Source organism: Oryctolagus cuniculus, chromosome 15 (genome assembly GCF_964237555.1).
Source record: "Oryctolagus cuniculus chromosome 15, mOryCun1.1, whole genome shotgun sequence".
Classification (NCBI taxonomy): Eukaryota; Metazoa; Chordata; class Mammalia; order Lagomorpha; family Leporidae; genus Oryctolagus; species Oryctolagus cuniculus.
In genome coordinates this window covers 14,971,106-14,986,084 of record NC_091446.1, presented here as the reverse complement: position 1 = coordinate 14,986,084, position 14,979 = coordinate 14,971,106, and the positions used below count along the sequence as shown (strand labels likewise).

Genomic DNA, 14,979 nt, shown 5'->3' with positions numbered 1-14,979 from the left:
AATACCACATGCTATCAGAAGCAAAACCAAGAAGTTGTAGCCATTCTAGATGTCAAACAAAATGGCCTTTAACACAAAAACTGTTAAAAGAGACAAAGAAGGACACTATGTAATGCTTAATTCATCAGGAAGATGTGACTGTATATAAATATGCACTAAATACCAGGGTGCTTGGCTATTTAAAACAAATATTAGTGAATCTAAAGGAAACCTTAGACTCCAAGAGAGTAGTAATGAGCGGCTTCAACACCCCACATTGATCAATTTACAGATCAACTAGACAGAAAATTAACGAACAATAGAGTTAATCTGCACCTAGACCAAATGAACCTGATATCTACAGAACATTCATTGCATAGTTGCATAATACACATTCTTTTCATCAGTTCATGGAAATTTTCTCTAGGCTAGGCCATATGCTAGGCACTCAGCAAATTCAAAATTATTGAAATCATATCATGCATCTTTTCTGACCACAATGGAATGTAGCTAGTAATTAACAACTCAATTATCTCTTGAAAATGTTCAAAAACATAGAGAGTGAACAACATGCTCTGGAATGAACAGTGGATCACAGAAGAAATCAAAAGGGCAATCAAAAAACTTCTAGAAAGAAATGAAAATGATAATAAAACATATCACAACAAAGTAGTGTTAAAAGCAATTTTATAGCACTTTGTATCTACATCAATTTAAAGGCACCAAATGAGCTATCAATGCATCTCAGGGACCTAGAAAACAGCAAAAATCCAAATCCTAAATTAGCAAGAGGAAAGAAATAATTAAAATTAGGGAAGAAATAAACAAAAATTGGAACAAAAATACAAAGATCAGTGAAACGAAAGTGAATTTTTGGAAAAAAATTGATACACCATTAGCTAAAGTAACCAAAAAAAAATCCAGATCAATAAAATAAGAGATGAAAAAAGAAATTAGCAACATTTACCACAGAGATAAAGAGAGTATCAGGAATTACTAAAAGAGGTATATGACAATAAATTTGAAAATCCAGAAGAAATGGATAGATTCCTGGACACATACAGTGTACCAAATTGAATCAGGAAGATGCAGAAAACCTAAAACAGACCATTAATCAAGATGGAATGGAGATTGAAATTAGTAATAAGGACCCTTCCAATAAAGAGAAGCCCAGTACTGGATGGCTTCACTGCTGAATTCTACGAGACATTTAAAGAAGAACTTATTCCAAATCTTCTCAAGCTATTCAAAACAATTGAAAGGGAGAGTCCTTCCAAAATCCTATGAAGGTAGCATCACCTTAATTTCTAAAACAGAAAAAGATACAACAGAGAAAGAGAACTAGAGACCAATATCCTTGATGAACATAGATACAAAAATCCTCAACAAAATACTAGCTAGTAGAATGCAACAACACATATGAAAGACTGTTCATCTGAGACAAGTGGGAATTTATCCCTGGTATGCAGGGATGGTTCAATTTTGCAGATTAATCAATGTGATAAATCACATAACAAACTGAACAATAAAAACCAAATGATTATCTCAACAGATGGAGAGAAAGCATTTGATAAAACAATATCCCTTTATGATGAAAACCTTAAGCAAATTGGTATAGAAGGTAAGTAACAGTCCTCGATGATTCAAGGCAATTTTTGACAGGTCCACAGCCAGCATTTTATTAAATGGGAAAAGCTGGAAGCATTCCCATTAAGAACTAGACCCAGACAAGGATGCCCACTTTTACCATTGCTATTCAACATAGTCCCGGAAATTATAGATAGAGCCATTAGGCAATAGAAAGAAATTAAAGAGATAGAAATTGGAAAGGAGGGAGTCAATTATCCCTATTTACAGATGATGTGATTCCATATTTAGGGTAACCAAAAGACTCAGACTGAGACTATTGGAACTTATATAAGAGTTTAGTAAAGTGACAGGATATAAAGTTAACATAAAAATCAATAGCTTTTGTAAACACAGACAATGCCATTGCTGAGAAAAACTTCTAAGATCAATCTCATTCATAATAGCTATTGAAAAAATTAAAATATCTTGGAATAAATATAACCAAGGAGATGAAAGATCTCTATGGAGAAAATTATAAAACATTAAGGAAACAGAAGCAAAAACATGGAAAAATCTTACATGTTCATGGATTGGAAAGATTAATATCATCAAAATGTCCATACTACTCAAAGCAGTTTACAGATTCTTTTTTTTTTTAACTTTTATTTAATGAATATAAATTTCCAAAGTACGACTTATGGATTACAATGGCTTCCCCCCCATACTGTCCCTCCCACCCACAACCCTCCCCTTTCCCACTCCCTCTCCCCTTCCATTCACATCAAGATTAATTTTCAATTATCTTGATATACAGAAGATAAGCTTAGTATACATTAAGTAAGGATTTCAACAGTTTGCTCCCACACAGAAACATAAAGTGAAAAATAATAGATAATTTTTTTAAATGATGATGAAATCAGATCAGACCTATTGTCATGTTTAATCCCAGTGAGTCAAGTTGGGAATTGATAATTTCTTCTTTTTTTCTTTTACAGAAGATCAGTTTAGTATGCATTAAGTAAAGGTTTCAACAGTTTGCACCCCCATAGAAACACAAATTGACATATATTGTTTGAGTACTTGTTATAGCATTAAATCTCAATGTACAGCACATTAAGGACAGAGATCCTACATGAGGAGTAAGTGCACAGTGACTCCTGTTGTTGACTTTACCAATTGACACTCCTGTCTATGGCATCAGTAATCTCCCTATGCTCCAGTCATGAGTTTCCAAGGCTATGGAAGCCCTCTGAGTTCTCCGACTCTTGTTTAGACAAGGTCATAGTCAAAGTGGAGGTTCTCTCCTCCCTTCAGAGAAAGGTACCTCCTTCTTTGAAGACCTGTTCTTTCCACTGGGATCTCACTCACAGAGATCTTTTTGCCAGAGTGTCTTGGCTTTCCATGCCTGAAATACTCTCATGGGCTTTTCAGCCAGATCCGAATGCCTTTAGGGCTGATTCTGAGGCCAGAGTGCTATTTAGGACATCTGCCATTCTGTGAGTCTGCTGAGTATCTCACTTCCCATGTTGGATCACTCTCCCCTTTATTTATTCTATTGGTTAGTATTAGCAGGTACTAGACTTGTTTATGTGCTCCCTTTGACTCTTAGTCCTTTCATTATGATCAATTGTGAACTGAAATTGATCACTTGGACTAGTGAGATGGCATTGGTACATGCCACCTTGATGGGATTGAATTGGAGTCCCCTGGTATGTTTCTAACTCTACCATTTGGGGCAAGTCAGCCTGAGCATGTCTCAAATTGTAAATCTCTTCCCTCTCTTATTCCCACTCTTATGTTTAACAGGGATCGCATTTCAGTTAAATTTCAACACTTAAGAATAACTGTGTGATAATTACAGAATTAAATCAGTAATATTAAGTAGAACAGACAAAAAAAAACTACTAAGAGGGATAATGTATTAAGTTGTTCATTAACAGTCTGGGCTATGCTGATCAAGTCACCGTTTCTCATAGTGTCCATTTCACTTCAGGAGGTTTCCTTTTTGGTGTTCAGTCAGTTGTCACCGATCAGGGAGAACATATGGTATTTGTCCCTTTGGGACTGGCTTACTTCACTCAGCATGATGTGTTCCAGATTCCTCCATTTTGTTGCAAATGACTGAATTTCGTTGTTTCTTACTGCGGTATAGTATTCTAAAGAGTACATATCCCATAATTTCTTTATCCAGTCTACCGTTGATGGGCATTTAGGTTGGTTCCAGGTCTTGGGTATTGTGAATTGTGCTGCAATAAACATTAGGGTGCAGAACACCTTTTTGTTTGCCAATTTAAACTCCTTTGGGTAAATTCCAAGGAGTGGGATGGCTGGGTCGAACGGTAGGGTTATCTTCAGGTTTCTGAGGAATCTCCAGACTGACTTCCATAGTGGCTTGACCAGTTTGCATTCCCACCAACAGTGGGTTAGTGTCCCTTTTTCCCCACATCCTCGCCAGCATCTGTTGTTGGTAGATTTCTGTATGTGAGCCATTCTAACCGGGGTGAGGTGAAACCTCATTGTGGTTTTGATTTGCATTTCCCTGATTGCTAGTGACCTTGAACATTTTTTCATGTGTCTGTTGGCCATTTGGATTTCCTCTTTTGAAAAATGTCTATTGAGGTCCTTGGCCCATCTCTTAAGTGGGTTGTTGGTTTTGTTTTTGTGGAGTTTCTTGATCTCTTTGTAGATTCTGGTTATTAACCCTTTATCTGTTGCATAGTTTGCAAATATTTTTTCCCATTCTGTTGGTTGCCTCTTCACTTTCCTGACTGTTTCTTTTGCAGTACAGAAACTTCTCAATTCGATGCAATCCCAATAGTTGATTTTGGCTTTGACTGCCTGTGCCTCCCGGGTCTTTTCCAGAAATTCTTTGCCTGTGCCAATATCTTGAAGGGTTTCTCCAATGTTCTCTAATAACTTGATGGTGTCAGGACGTAGATTTAGGTCTTTAATCCACGTTGAGTGAATTTTTGTATAAGGTGTAAGGTAGGGGTCTTGCTTCATGCTTCTGCACGTGGAAATCCAATTTTCCCAGCACCATTTATTGAATAGACTGTCCTTGCTCCAGGAATTGGTCCTTGATCAAATATAAGTTGGCTGTAGATGTTTGGGTTGATTTCTGGTGTTTCAATTCTGTTCCATTGGTCTATCCATCTGTTTCTGTACCAGTACCATGCTCTTTTGATAACAACTGCCCTGTTATGTCCTGAAATCTGGTATTGTGATGCCTCCGGCTTTGTTTTTGTTGTACAAGATTGCTTTAGCTATTTGAGGTCTCTTGTGCCTCCATATGAATTTCAGCATCATTTTTTCTAGATCTGAGAAGAATGTCTTTGCTATCTTGATTGGGATTGCATTGAATCTATAAATTGCTTTTGGGAGAATGGACATTTTGATGATGTTGATTCTTCCAATCCATGAGCATGGAAGATTTTTCCATTTTTTGGTATCCTCTTCTATTTCTTTCTTTAAGATTTTGTAATTCTCATCGTAGAGATCTTTAACGTCCTTGGTTAAGTTTATTCCAAGGTACTTTATTGTTTTTGTAGCTATTGTGAATGGGATTGATCTTAGCAGTTCTTCCTCAGCTGTGGCATTGCCTGTGTATACAAAGGCTGTTGATTTTTGTGCATTGATTTTATATCCTGCCACTTTGCCAAACTCCTCTATGAGTTCCAAGAGTCTCTTAGTAGAGTTCTTTGGATCCTCTAAGTAAAGAATCATATCGTCTGCCAAGAGGGATAGTTTGAGTTCTTCCTTCTCAATTTGTATTCCTTTGATTTCTTTTTCTTGTCTGATGGCTCTGGCTAAAACTTCCAGAACTATGTTAAATAGCAGTGGTGAGAGTGGGCATCCCTGTCTGGTACCAGATCTCAGTGGAAATGCTTCCAACTTTTCCCCATTCAATAGGATGTTGGCTGTGGGTTTTTCATAGATTGCTTTGATTGTATTGAGGAATGTTCCTTCCAAACACAGTTTGCTTAGAGTTTTCATCATGAACGGGTGTTGTATTTTTTCAAATGCTTTCTCTGAATCCATTGAGATAATCATATGGTTTTTCTTCTGCAGTCTGTTAATGTGGTGTATCCCGTTGATTGTCTTGCGCACATTAAACCATCCCTGCATACCAGGGATAAATCCTACTTGGTCTGGGTGGATGATTTTTCTGATGTGTTGTTGCATTCTATTGGCGAGAATTTTATTGAGGATTTTTGCATCTATGTTCATCAGGGATATTGGTCTGTAATCCTCTTACAATGCTGCATCTTTTTCCGGCTTAGGAATTAAGGTTATGCTGGCTTCAAAGAAAGACTTTGGGAGGATTCCCTCTTTTTCGATTGTTCTGAATAGTTTGAGAAGAATTGGAGTTAGTTCTTCTTTAAATGTCTGGTAGAATTCAGCAGTGAATCCATCTGGTCCTGGGCTTTTCTTTGTTGGGAGGCCTTTATTACTGTTTCAATTTCTGTCTCAGTTATGGGTCTGTTTAGGTTTTCGATGTCTTCCTGGTTCAATTTAGGCAGGTTGCATGTGTCCAGGAATCTATCCATTTCTGATAGGTTTCCCTGTTTGCTGGCATACAAGTCCTTGTAGTAATTTCTGATGATTCTTTTTATTTCTGTGGTGTCTGTTGTTACATTTCCTTTTTCATCTCTGATTTTATTGATTTGGGTCTTTTCTTTTTTTCGTTAGTTGGTCCAATGGGGTTTCAATTCTGTTTATTTTTTCAAAAAACCAGCTCCTCGTTTGGCTGATTTTTTGTAACGTTTTTCTTGATTCAATCCTGTTGATTTCTTCTCTGATTTTAATTATTTCTCTTCTCCTACTAGATTTGGGTCTGGTTTGCTGTAGGTTTTCTAGATCCTTGAGGTGAATTGAAAGCTCATCTATTTGGTGCCTTTCCAATTTCTTGATATAGAAACCTATTGATACAAACTTTCCTCTTAACACTGCTTTTGCTGTATCCCATAAGTTTTGGTATGTTGTGCTGTTATCCTCATTTACTTCCAGAAAGTTTTTGATTTCTCTTTTGATTTCTTCTATGACCCATTGTTCATTCAGGAGCATGTTGTTCAATCTCCATGTGTTTGTGTATGCTCTAGGGATTCCTGAGTTGCTAATTTCCAACTTCATTCCTTTATGGTCTGAAAAGCTGCATGGTATGATTCTAATTCTTTTGAATTTGCTGAGACTTGCTTTATGGCCTAGTATGTGGTCAATCCTAGAGAAGGTTCCATGTACTGCTGAGAAGAATGTAAAATCTTTAGCTGTAGGATTGAAAGTTCTGTAGATATCTGTTAGATCCATTTGGGCTATAGTGTCGTTTAAATCTTCTGTATCCTTGTTGATCTTCTGTCCTATTGATCTGTCTATTTCTGAGAGTGGAGTTTTGAAGTTCCCCAGTACTATTGTATTGGGGTCTAAGTCTCCCTTTAAGTCCGTTAATAAATCTTTTAGATAAACTGGTGCCCTGTAGTTAGGTGCATATACATTGATAATTGTTATATCTTCTTGTTGTATTGATCCCTTAATCATGATATAGTGTCCCTCTTTGTCTCTCTTAACAGTTTTTGTGGTAAAGTTTATGTTGTCCGATATTAAGATGGCTACGCCCGCTCGTTTTTCATTTCTGTTGGCATGGTATATCTTTTTCCAGCCTTTCACTTTCAGTCTGTATGGATCTTTGTTGGAAAGATGTGTTTCTTGTAAGCAGCAAATAGATGGGTTTTGTTCCTTAAGCCAGTCAGCCAATCGGTGTCTTTTAACTTACAGTTCAGGCCATTCACGTTCAATGTGACTAATGATAAGTGGTAACTTTGCCCTGCCATTTGCCAAAGATATTTTCTAATATATGCTTTGAATTCCCTGTGATCTTTTGCTGTGAGGTTTCCTTCCTTTACCTTCTTTCATATTGATGACCGTGTTTCTGTGTTTCTGTGTGTAACACATCTTTAAGCATCTTTTGCAGGGCTGGACGAGTGGCCACAAAGTCTTTCAATTTCTGTTTGCTATGAAAAGTCTTTATTTCACCTTCATTCACAAATGATAGCTTTGCAGGATATAATATTCTGGGCTGGCAATTTTTCTCTCTTAGTACCTGGGCTATATCTCGCCATTCCCTCCTAGCTTGTAGTGTTTCTGATGAGAAGTCATCTGTGAGTCTGATTGGAGATCCTCTGAGAGTAATCTGACATTTCTCTCTTGCACATTTTAGGATCTTTTCTTTATGTTTCACTGTGGAGAGTTTAATTACCACGTGTCGTGGTGAGGATCTCTTTTGGTCGTGTTTATTAGGGGTTCTATGAGCTTCCTGTACTAGGATGTCTCTGTCCTTCTCCAAACCTGGGAAATTTTCTGCTAATATCTCACTAAAAAGGCCTTCTAATCCTTTCTCTCTCTCCATGCCTTCAGGAACTCCTAGAACCCGAATGTTGGGGTTTTTAATAGTATCCTGAAGATTCCGCACAATATGTTTTAGATTTCTAATTTCCTCTTCTTTTCTTTGGTTTGACTGTATCCTTTCCTGTTCTCTGTCTTCTAAGTCCGATATTCTCTCTTCTGCCTCACCCATTCTGTTTGTAAGGCTCTCTATTGTGTTTTTCATTTGATCTATTGAATTCTTCACTTCAATCACTATCACAGTTTCCTGTTGTACTAGTTGTTTCGTTTCATTTTGATTCCTCCTTAATATTTCATTTTCACAAGAGAGATTTTCTATCTTGTCCATTAAGGATTTCTGTAGTTCAAGAATTTGTTTTTGAGAACTTCTTAATGTTCTTATCAATTTTTTGAGATCTGCTTCTTGCATTTCTTCTATCTCATCATCTTCATAATCTTGAATTGGGGTGTCTTTTTCATTTGAGGGCGTCATGGTGACGCCTCGGTTTTTGCGTTTGTTATTTGGCATATTGGAGATATTTGGTTTCTTCACTGTGGTGCTTTTTCTTGTTATACTATGACTTTAGATTAAGTGGACTGTCTGTTTTTGATGGAGCCTTAGAGACTTGAGATGGGTGTGGCCTGAGAGCTCTGTTTGGTGTGCCAAAGGTGACACTCCCAGGTTAGGCGTGGTAAATCTCTCTCTCTCTCTTTCTTTTTTTTTTTTTTTTTTGATTCAAAAGGGAAGTAATTCCGCACAGCTGAACGAAGTTGGAGGTAGTTAGCAGGCAAATGATATACCCACAGGAGCCAGAGATAGGAAGCTCTTTCCCAAGGACCACACAGGGAATCTGTTCGGCCCTCAGAGTGGGCTCAAATTCTCCTTCAGTCTCCCACTGGGTTGCCAAAGTTACGGAATTGTAGCGTCTCTGGAGAGTGCTCACGTGAATTCCGTGAGTTCTCTCCCGCACCGTCTCTTTTTTCACAGTCTCAGTTCAGTAGCACCACAAATTTACTAGGTCCTAATCTCCTGTTAATTCGCCCCGCGCAGAGTCAGGTTTTTCTGCTAGGCTCAGGGCCGGTGCAGACCTGAGGTCACTCTGCTTATGACGTATGTCCAAGATGGCGCCTGCTCTTTGTCTTGCTCGCCCTTGAGAGGTGAGCAGAGAGAGAGAAACCTGTGTCCGTACCAGTTACCTTTTTTTTTTTCTATCTCTCTCTCTCTTCCAGTTAGCCTGGTGAACTCCCCCCCCCCCCCCCGGGGGTCATTCCCTCTAGTCTCCTCTCTCCGCTTGCCTGCCCGTGTCTCGGGCTATTGAGATTCGGCTCACCTCGCATTCTAGCGCTGGTGTGTTGAGTCTGCCGCTGGTGTCCTGAACTGTGGGCTCCCATGCTCTCCACGCAGGTCCGCTGTGAATCACGCGTTCCGGAAGAGTTTCCTCTGCTGTTTCTTCCCCTACTCTTCCTTGAACCTGCAGTATCTCCACTTTTATTAAACTATCTCTCCCCGAACTATCGGTGTGCTCCCTTCCTATTCCGTTATCTTGCCTCCTCCTCTTCTCTGGTTTTAATTATTTCTCTTCTACTAGATTTGGGTTTGGTTTGCTGCAGTTTTTCTAGGTCCTTGAGATGTGCTGAAAGCTCATTTATTTGGTATCTTTCCAATTTCTTGATATAGGCACCTATTGCTATTAATTTGCCTCTCAATACTGCTTTTGCTGTATCCCATAAGTTTGATATGTTGTGTTGTTGTCTTCATTTACTTCCAGAAAGTTTTTGATTTCTCTTTTGATTTCTTCTATGACCCATTGTTCATTCAGGAGCATGTTGTTCAGTCTCCATGTGTTTGCATACTTTCTGGGGTTTCCTGAGTTGCTAATTTCCAGCTTCATTCCGCTGTGGTCTGAGAAGCTGCATGGTATGATTCTAATTCTTTTAAATTTGCTGAGACTTGCTTTATGGCCTAGTATGTGATCAATCCTAGAGAAGGTTCCATGCACTGCTGAGAAGAATGTGAAGTCTGTAGATGTAGGGTTGAAAGTTCTGTATATATCTGTTAGATCCATTTGGGCAATAGTGTCAATTAAATCTTCTGTTTCCTTGTTGATCTTCTGTCCGGATGATCTGTCTATTTCTGAGAGTGGAGTATTGAAGTCCCCCAGTACTATTGTATTGGAATCTAAATCTCCCTTTTAGTCCCTTAACATATCTTTTAAATAGACCGGTGCCCTGTAATTAGGTGCATATACATTTATAATAGTTACATCTTCCTGTTGACTTGAGCCCTTAATCATTACATAGTGTCCCTCTTTGTCTCTCTTAACAGTTTTTGTATTAAAGTTTATTTTGTCTGATATTAATATGGCTACACCTGCTTTTTTTTTGGTTTCTGTTGGCATGGAATATCTTTTTCCAACCTTTCACTTTCAGTCTGCATGCCTCTTTGTTAGAGAGATGTGTTTCTTGTAGGCAACAAATAGTTGGGTTGTGTTCTTTGAGCCAGTCAGCCAAACGGTGTCTTTTAACTGAAGAATTCAGACCATTAATGTTCAATGTGACTATTGATACGTAGTGACTTTGCCCTGCCATTTTCCCAGAAATATTTTCTAGTATATGCTTTGAGCTTCCCATGCTGTTTTACTGGTAGGTGTTCTTCCTTTCCCTTCTTTCATATTGATGGCCGTGTTTCTGTGTTTCTGAGTGTAGCACATCTCTAAGTATCTTTTGCAGGGCCGGACGAGTGGCCACAAAGTCTTTCAATTTCTGTTTGCTATGAAAGGTCTTTATTTCACCTTCATTCACAAATGAGAGCTTGGCAGGATATAATATTCTGGGCTGGCAATTTTTCTCTCTTAGCACCTGTACTATGTCTCGCCATTCCCTCCTAGGCTGTAGTGTTTCTGATGAGAAGTCTGCTGTGAGTCTGATTGGAGATCCTCTGAGAGTAATCTGACGTTTCTCTCTTGCACATTTTAGCATCTTTTCTTTATGTTTCACTGTGGTAAGTTTAATTACCACGTGTCGTGGTGAGGATCTCTTTTGGTCATGTTTATTGGGGGTTTTATGAGCTTCCTGTACTAGGATGTCTCTGTCCTTCTCCAAACCTGGAAAGTTCTCTGCTAGTATCTCACTAAAAAGGCCTTCTAATCCTTTCTCTCCATGCCTTCAGGAACTCCTAGAACCCGAATGTTGGTTTTTTAAATAGTATCCTCTAGATTCCCCACAATATTTTTTAGATTTCTAATTTCCTCTTCTTTTCTTTGGTTTGACTGTATGTTTTCCTGTGCTCTATCTTCTAAGTCCAATATTTTCTCTTCTGCTTCACCCATTCTGTTTGTAAGGCTCTCTAATGTGTTTGTCATTTGATCTATTGAGCTCTTCATTTCATTTTGATTTCTCTTCACTATCACATTTTCCTGTTCTACTAGTTTCTGAGTTTCATTTTGATTCTTCCTTAAAATTTCATTTTCATGAGAGAGATTTTCAATCCTGTCCAATAAGGATTTCTGTAGTTCAAGGATTTGCTTTTGAAAACTTCTAAATGTTCTTATCATAAATTTTTTGAAATCCGTATCTTGCATTTCTTCTATCTCATCATCTTCATAATCTTGGTTTGGGATGTTTTGTTTGTTTGGAGGCATCATAGTGTCATCGTTGATCTTGTTCCCTTGATTTCTGTGTTTGTTACTCGGCATAGTTAATTCTTCTTTCGTCACTGTGCGTTTTTTTTTTAACTTTTTTATTTTATACTATGTCCGTGTTAAGTGGACTGCCCACTGTTGGAGGAGCCTTGGAGGCTTGAGATGGGTGTGGCCTGAGAGCTCTGCTTGGTTCTTCCTGGTTCAGGGTGTGCAAAGGTGACACCCTCAGGTTATGCGTGGTAAATCTCTCTCTATTTATTTATTTATTTATTTATTTATTTTATTTATTTAGGGGGTAAGTAATACCGCATGGCAGGGCTGTGCAGAATTGATGGTATTTAGCTTCCAGTCTCTGGCTTCTACCTAAAGAGTCTGTGTAGGCTCCTCTGGACTCCCACTGGGTTGCCTAGGCTACTGCATTGTAGTGACTCAGTTCCTTAGCTCTCCCCTGTTGGTATGTAAATCCAGAGAGGGGGCCTGCTCTTTGTCTCTTGCGAATTCTTCAAGCCTTGCAGCCTTGCAACCTTTGCAAGGTTGGGGGAAAGAGAAACCCCCAAGCTTTTTTTTTTTCCTTCTTTCCGGTAGTGAGTTTGCTGCACTTTCCGGCCCTCCTCTATATTCTGACCCCCGTTTCCCCACCAATGTCTCGGGTTATTGAGCTCACCTCCCCTTCCAGCGCCGATGTGTGGACTCGGAGCCCTGGACGTTGCAACTCTCCCTGCTGTTGTCTGTGTGACATGCACTCCCCTTCCTGCACTGGCGCGCAGATCCTGTGGCTTCCGCGGCACCCGCAGCTCCCGCGGCTCGCCTTCCGCGCGGTGGGCGACCTTGTTCTCCCAGTAGGTCCTCCGATTCACAGCCACTCGATCCAGAAGAGTTTCCTCTGCAGTATTTTCCTGGTTCTTTTTTCCGAGGCTACCGTAACTCCCCTTTTATTAAACTAAATTTTCCCGGACTATCAGTGCGCGCCCTCACTATTCCGCCATCTTGGCTCCCAGCAGTTTACAGATTCAATGTGATCCCAGAAAAATACCAAGGACATTCTTCTCAGATCTAGAAAAAAATGATGCTGAAATTCATATGGAAAAACAAGAGACCCCAAATAGCTAAAACAATCTTAAACAACAAAAACATTGTCAGAGACATCACAATACCATTTTTCAAGTCATACTACAAGGAAGTTATAATCAAAACAGCCTGTTATTGGCACACAAATAGATATGTGGACTAGTGGGACAGAGTAGAAACTCTATCTACACCCAATTAATCTTTGATAAAACAACTGAAATCAATCCCTGGGGCAAGGACAGTCTCTTCAACAAATGGTCTGGGAAAAGTAGATCTCCAAATATGGAAGTATGAAACAGGACCCCAACTTCACAGCTTATACTGAAATCAACTCAAAAGTGGATCAAGAATGTAAATCTACAACCTGATGCCATCAAAGTACTATAGAAGAACATTAGGGAAACTGCAAGATATTGACATAGGCAAAGACTTCTAGGGAAAAAGCCACAAACACAAGCAATCAAAAGCAAAAAAGACAATGTGATTACATCAAGCTCAGAAGCTTCTGCACTGTGAAACACTCAGGAAACTGGAGAGGCAACTGATAGAATGGGAAGAAATATTGCAAAACATGTAATGATGAAGGATTAATATCCAGAATTTATAAAGAGATCAATAAACACCACCAACAAAACAAACTAATTAAGAAATGGGCAGACTTGAACAGGCATTTTTCAAGAGAAGAAATTCAAATGGCCAACAGACCTGTGAAAAAATGCCTAGGATCACTAGCCATTAGGTCAATGCACATAAAACCACAGTCAGGTTTAAACTCACCCCAGTTAGAATGGCTGTCATACAAAAATCTACAAACAATAAATGCTGGTGAGGATGTAGGGAAAAATGTTTCTTAATCCACTATTGGTGGGAATGTAAACTACTACTACCATTGTGGAAGACTGTGGAGATATCCCAGAAAGCTGAAAATAGATATAACATGACCCAGCAATCCTACTCCTGGAAATTTTCCCAAGAGAAATGAAATCAACCAATGAAAGAGTTATGTGTAACCCCATGTTCATTGCAGCTCAAACACAATAGCCAAGATATAGAATCAACCCAGATATCCATCAACTGATGACTGGATAAAGGAATCATGGTATATATACACTGTGGAATACTTCTAAGCCATAAAAAGGAATGAAATTCTGTCGTTTGCAATAAAATGGATGCAACTGGAAACTTTTTTTTTTTGACAGGCAGAGTGGACAGTGAGAGAGAGAGACAGAGAGAAAGGTCTTCCTTTGCTGTTGGTTCACCCGCCAATGGCCGCTGTGTACGGCATGCTGTGGCTGGCGCACCGCGCTGATCCGATGGCAGGAGCCAGGTGCTTCTCCTGGTCTCCCATGGGGTGCAGGGCCCAAGTACTTGGTCCATCCTCCACTGCCTTCCCGGGCCACAGCAGAGAGCTGGCCTGGAAGAGGGGCAACCGGGACAGAATCCGGCGCCCCGACTGGGATTAGAACCCGGTGTGCCGGCGCCGCAAGGCGGAGGATTAGCCTAGTGAGCTGCGGCGCCGGCCTGGAAACTATTATACTTAGCGAAATACACCAGTCTCAAAAATACAGATACCATATGTTTTTCCTGGTCAGGGGTAATTAATAGATCGCCAAAAATGTAACATACAGGAGTGAAACAGGCATTTTAAAATTCACTGGTTGTTTACAGCCCTTGTCTCTATTGTTCAGGGACAGTGTTTTTTTCTTCTTACTATTTGTTTAATGCTTTGCTTAGTGTAGGGTTAATCATGAGGTTAAACAAAGTAGATTGTTGTAAAAATTAAGGAAATGAGAGGAAGGGTGGGAATGTGGGCAGGCGGGTGGGGAGGATGGGGGTATCACTTACATTCCTAAATATGGATATATTAAATACATGAAATTAGTATACCTTGAGTAAAATAAAAAATAAAAAGAAAATAAAATTAAGACTTAATACTAATCAGTAAGAGAGAGCCAGTCAGCACAATTGAAAACTAGCCTGGAGTTTTTATTTCTGTGTTGCCACTGAACATGAATTATTTCACATTTTTAAATGGAAGGGGAATGAGGAGGGATGCTAGGAAGGAAGAAAAACACACAGCAAAGAAGCAAGGAAGGAAAGGAAAAGGAGGGTAGAGAGGGATGAAAGAATGGAGGAAGGAAGGAAAGGATTTTTTACTTTATCCTCATGTGTCTCACACTGTCTGAATTATTTGCTTTCTGGTCTGTTATAGAAAATGTTTGCTGAATCCTAATTTAGGTTAATACCAAAGAGAGACCATACTTTGGTTGTATAGAATATTTGCATAAGAATGTTCATAGTACTATTTTAATAACTCCAATCTGGAAATCATCAAAATGTTTTTTAA

At 39.1% G+C, this 14,979-nt stretch overlaps 1 protein-coding gene across 8 annotated transcripts in view; it reads left to right on the top strand.

Annotated features, from left to right (window-relative positions):
• ATRNL1 (attractin like 1) overlaps positions 1-14,979 on the top strand; it is an 814,147-nt gene that overhangs the window by 235,779 nt on the left and 563,389 nt on the right. The gene's annotated exons all lie outside the window — the stretch shown is intronic.